Source organism: Amblyraja radiata, chromosome 24, assembly GCF_010909765.2.
Source record: "Amblyraja radiata isolate CabotCenter1 chromosome 24, sAmbRad1.1.pri, whole genome shotgun sequence".
Taxonomy (NCBI): Eukaryota; Metazoa; Chordata; class Chondrichthyes; order Rajiformes; family Rajidae; genus Amblyraja; species Amblyraja radiata.
The window spans coordinates 37986102-37992094 of record NC_045979.1 but is presented as its reverse complement, the minus strand read 5'-3'; positions in this window follow the sequence as shown (position 1 = coordinate 37992094).

Here is a 5993-nt window from a genome sequence, read left to right as displayed (position 1 = left end):
ATTGTGACTCCTCTATATACGTTCCTCTTTGTGGTCACAGTGCCCAGCAACATCCTATGACATTTCCTGTTGGACAAACGATTTGAGGTGGCCCTAAATGTTACCATAGCTTCCTGGCAATCACGTTTCCATCGGCCCTTGTGTAATATATACAAACACCACATAATTCCCCCCCCCCCAATCATATTAACTTTTAGCAGTGGTTGTAGATAAATAATTCTTATGCAATTAATCCTTTGAAGTTGAATATTGTAATTGCAAACCTCGCTTTCTGCTTCTCAAGCCCTTCTTGCAGGTTGCTGGCTTATGGCCTTGCATTCGATTGCAAATAGCTGAGTTACATTTAAGACATCACTTATCCACACTCTCAGACACAAAAAGCTGGAGTAACTCAGCGGGTCAGGCAACATCTCCGGAGAAGAGAAATAGGTGACGTTTCGGGTCGAGACCCTTCTTCACCCATTCCTCCTCTCCAGAGATGCTGCCTGACCCGCTGAGTTACTCCAGCACTTTGTATCTTTTTTGTGTAAACCAGCATCTGCGGTTCCTTATGACTCTTACAAACGAAAAATTCCAGAGATTCATCACTCTCTGTGTGAAAAAGGTTTTCCTCATCTCGGTCCTAAAAGATTTCTCCCTTATCCTTAAACTGTGACCCCTTGTTCTGGACTTTCCCAACATCGGGAACAATCTTCCTGCATCTAGCCTGTCCAACCCCTTAAGAATTTTGTAAGTTTCTATAAGATCCCCCCTCAATCTTCTAAATTCTAGCGAGTACAAGCCGAGTCTATCCAGTCTTTCTTCATATGAAAGTCCTGTCATCCCAGTAATCAGTCTGGTGAACCTTCTCTGTACTCCCTCTATGGCAAGAATGCCTTTCCTGATGAAGATGTAATCTGTGCACCCAGTGTTGCGACAGGACATCGGTGGTTACCAGCGGACTCAATGTGCTGAACCATACACACAGATTCTAATGATTACTGCTCAGCATTTTCACCAGGGCTCTGAGCGCAAAAAAATACACCGGTGACTTCAGCAGAAATCGCAATTTTGAGTGAATGTCATGATTAAAATCAGTCTGAAGAAGGGTCCCGACCCCAAACGTCACCTATCCATGTTCTCCACAGATGCTGCCTGACCCGCTGAGTTACTCCAGCACTCTGTGAAACGTCACATATCCATGTTCGCCACAGATGCTGCCTGACCCGCTGAGTTACTCCAGCACTCTGTGAAACGTCACCTATCAATGTTCGCCACAGATGCTGCCTGACCCACTGAGTTATGGTGCAGCAGCATCTATGGAGCTAAGGAAATAGGCAACGTTTCGGGCTGAAACCCTTCTGGAAATAGGCAAAGTTTCGGGCCGAAACCCAGTAGGGTTTCAGCCCGAAACGTTGCCTATTTCCTTAGCTCCATAGATGCTGCTGCACCCGCTGAGTTACTCCAGCACTCTGTGAAACGTCACCTATCCATGTTCTCCACAGATGCTGCCTGACCCGCTGAGTTACTCCAGCACTCTGTGAAACGTCACCTATCCATGTTCTCCACAGATGCTGCCTGACCCGCTGAGTTACTCCAGCACTTTGTCTTTTGCTTTGGATTGCAGCATCTGCAGTTCCTTGTAAGGGGGGGTGTAGGGGAGGGGGGGGGGTGTAGGGGAGGAATTCTCTGCCTCAGAGGGCTGTGGAGGCCGGTTCTCTGGATACTTTCAAGAGAGCTAGATAGGGCTCTTAAAGGTAGCGGAGTCAGGGGATATGGGGAGAAGGCAGGAACGGGGTACTGATTGGGGATGATTAGCCATGATCACATTGAATGGCGGTGCTGGCTGGAAGGGCCGAAAGGCCTACTCCTGCACCTATTGTCTGTTGTCTATTCTATAGGAACCCGAGTGACAACCTTTTCATAGAGAGGGTGGTGGGTGTATAGAATGAGCTGTCATTGAGACAGGGACCATAATGGTGGCGCAGCGGGTGGAGCTGCTGCCTCACAGCGCCAGTGACCCGGGTTCCATCCTGACCTGTCCGTGTGGAGTTTGCACGTTCTCCCCGTGACATGCGTGGGTTTCCACCGGGTGCTCCGGTTTCCTCCCACATCCCAAAGACGTGCGGGTTTGTAGGTTAATCGGCCCCTCTGTAAATTGTCCCCTAGTGTGTAGGGAGTGGATGAGATAGTGGGATAGTATAGAGCTGGTGTACGGGGAGATCGCTGGTCGGCACGGGCTCGCTGGGCCGAAGGGCCTGTATCCACGTTGTATCTCTAAACTAAACTAAACTGTGGATAGGAAAGGATTAGAGAGATATGGGCTAAACGCGGGCAGGTGTGACTAGTGTGGATGGGGCATGTTGGCCGGCATGGGCAAGTGGGGCCGAAGGGCCTGTTTCCATGCTATATGACTATGCCTCTTAATGCCATGATACCGGAGCACAGTGTGGGTGGGGGTGGGGGTGCCTGAACCGATGTCCCTTCCAACAGCGAGCCACACACCCACACCTCCTGGGCCTGCACCTGCCGTACCTACGGCCACCCTCTGCCTCCATCACCTGCACAAGTGTTTCATTGTCACACACACTGTGTGTACAACCAAGACAGCGTTACAGCAGGCCAACGCAACACCTTAAACATTGTAGACACAAAACGCTGGAGTAACTCAGCGGGACAGGCAGCATCTCTGGAGAGAAGGAATGGGTGACGTTTCGGGTCGAGTCTGAAGGGTCTCTAAAACTTCACCCATTCCTTCTCTCCAGCCACCTGGAACCACTGAGTTAACTCCAGCACTTTGTGAGTATCTTTGGTTTAAACCAGCATCTGCAGTTCCTTCCTACTCGATACATTATCAGTTCTATGTTCTGAGATGAACTTCTGCACAGTGGGAGAGGGGAGAGAGGGAATGGGCGGCTGGGAAAGGTCCTGATAGTGTGGTGGTGCAGTTTGTGTGGACTTTAGCAAGGCCTTTAACATGGTACATGGCTGACTTGTCTGGGTAGCTAAACATTATATCGTTCAGGAGTTGGGAAGACATGTTTATAGACTTCAGTCCCGAGCTTTAGACTCCCCTCCCCTTGGAGATGGATTCCCCACCTACTGGGCACCTCCTGTGACACAATCCCAGCCCCTCCTGGTCCCATCACCATCTCCCTCTGTGTCTCTGCACATTGCTCTCAGTCTGCCCTGCCTTCTGTTCCCACCCACCCCCACCCCCTCATCCCCCCACCCCACCCCCACCCCCATCCACGGGGTGAACGTGCAAACTCCACACAGACAGCACCCGAGCTCAGGATGGAACCCGGGTGTGTGGTGCTGTGAGGCAGCAGCTCAACCCGCTGTGCCACCGTGCCTCCCTCTCTGTGGACTGAAACAGTTTCCTGATCAGCTGAGGATTTCTGGCATGTTGTGTGATTTATTTAGGTCAGATTTTGTTCCATTTGTGAAGGTGACCTCGATTCGATAATAGTTGAAATGTGAAAGGAATGTTTCCAGCTCGGCTCGCCAGAGGCTGATTTACACACAGTTCCCGCCTAACCTGTTCCGAGGATTGCCCTGAAGTGATGTCCCTGCTTGTTATACAATTGTCAGCTGTTCTACTAATGCTACTTTGATTGACTTTTGTCTAAAACGTTCTACATTCATAAGTGATAGAGGCAGAATCAGGCCATTCGGCCCATCAAGTCTACTCCGCCATTCAATCACGGCTGATCTATCTCTCCCTCCCTCCTAACCCCATTCTCCTGCCTTCTCCCCACACAAAGTATTATTTGTGAAACAAACAGATGCAGAATCGATTTAAAAAATATATTAATTACAAATATATTCCATCTTTATAATAATCCCTCAGGATGCAACCAGTAATGTTTGTATTAACAGAGTATGCTAGTCACAATGTCACAGCTGGCGACACACGCACTCAATCTTCTCATCGTCTCAGTGGTCTGAGTAGTCCAGGTACATTCAGGTAATACGGCAGCAGCAGAGTTATTAAATATTCACTGGCCGTTCTTCATCGGATATTCTACATCCTAGTGGATCGAGCTCTAGGTGCGGAGAAACCAGACATCCACTGGATCAGAGAGTCCACCTCACTGATGGCCTTCACAGCAGCGGCATTCAGCTCCAGCTGATCGAGGGAAAGGAGTAGATATTGATTACTGATCAAACAGTTCGCCCATTGATTATTGATCAAACTGTTTACCTATTGATTACTGATCAGTGTGCCCATTGATTACTGATCAAACAATTCACCCATTGATTATTGATCAAGGAGAGAGATTAACCCATTGATAAGTTTAATTTAGAGATACGGAGCAGAAACAGGCCCTTCGGCCCATCCAGTCCGCACCGACCTGCGATCCAGCGGGACAATTTATATTTACACCAAACCAATTAACCTACACACCTGCACGTCTTTGGAGTGTGGGAGGAAACTGAAGCAGCAGGAAAAACCCACGCAGGTCACGGGGAGAGCGTACAAACTCCACATAGACAGCACCCGTAGTCGGGATCGAACCTGTGACCACCCATAGATTACCAATCAAACACTTGCAAAAATAATAATTGCTCATTGATTACCAATCAAGGGGAGAGATTCACCCATAGATTACTGATTAAGGGAAGAAGTTCACGTTGATTATTGATCAAACGGTTTACCCATTGATTACAAATCAAGAGGAGAGATTTATCCATTTAAAGCCGATGAGAAGATCTAACGATATCTTAGAGAGATTGCGTTTATTTGATTACTGACTGAGAGAGTGTTTAGTTATTGGGTCTGGACAGGCGAACACATTGGCAGACACAGAGTGCTGGAGTAACTCAGCGGGGGGATCTTATAGAAACATATAAAATTATAAAAGGACAGGACAAGCTAGATGCAGGAAAAATGTTCCCAATGTTGGGCGAGTCCATAACCAGGGGCCACAGTCTTAGAATAAAGGGGAGGTCATTTAAGACAGAGGTGAGAAAAAACGTTTTCACCCAGAGAGCTGTGAATTTATGGAATTCCCTGCCACAGAGGGCAGTGGAGGCCAAGTCACTGGATGGATTTAAGAGAGAGTTAGATAGAGCTGTAGGGGCTAGTGGAATCAAGGGATAGTGGAGTCAGAGGCCTGGGAACCGTTGGAGCGAGTGGAGGAGGACGCGGGGCTTTTACCGAAATCTGTAACGTTCCACATTCCATAGGGAGGGTTCTGGTGGAAGCAGACTAGAGGAAGCAGCTGATTGGGTGCAACCTCAGGTTAGCATTTCTGCTTTCTGGCTAAAGGTACAGTGAGCCAAGGGTACAGTGGGCTAAAGGTACAGTGGGCTAAAGGTACAGTGAGCCAAGGGTACAGTGGGCTAAAGGTACAGTGCTTTGGTAAAGGTACAGTGGGCCAAGGGTACAGTGGGCCAAGGGTACAGTGGGCCAAGGGTACAGTGGGCTAAAGGTACAGTGGGCTAAAGGTACAGTGAGCCAAGGGTACAGTGGGCCAAGGGTACAGTGGGCCAAGGGTACAGTGGGTCAAGGGTACAGTGGGCCAAGGGTACAGTGGGCCAAGGGTACAGTGGGCTAAAGGTACAGTGGGCTAAAGGTACAGTGGGCTAAAGGTACAGTGGGCTAAAGGTACAGTGCTTTAGTAAAGGTACAGTGAGCTAAGGGTACAGTGGGCTAAGGGTACAGTGGGCTAAGGGTACAGTGGGCTAAGGGTACAGTGGGCTAAGGTACAGTGGGCTAAGGGTACAGTGGGCTAAGGGTACAGTGGGCTAAGGGTACAGTGCTTTAGTAAAGGTACAGTGCTTTTTGTTTATATAATAAAGGTGCAGTTTAAAGGTCAAGAGGGAGCAGCTGTTGTGAGTCAGATACCTGCTGATTTCTCCCAGCAGTTTCTATTGTATTATACTTGTATCGGATCCAGGGTAAGGCGGGAGAATGACAGTCAGAGCAGTGTATTGTTCTGGATGTCAGATGTGGGAGGTCATGGAGTCGGATGGCCCTCCAGACGTCCACATCTGCACCAGGTGCA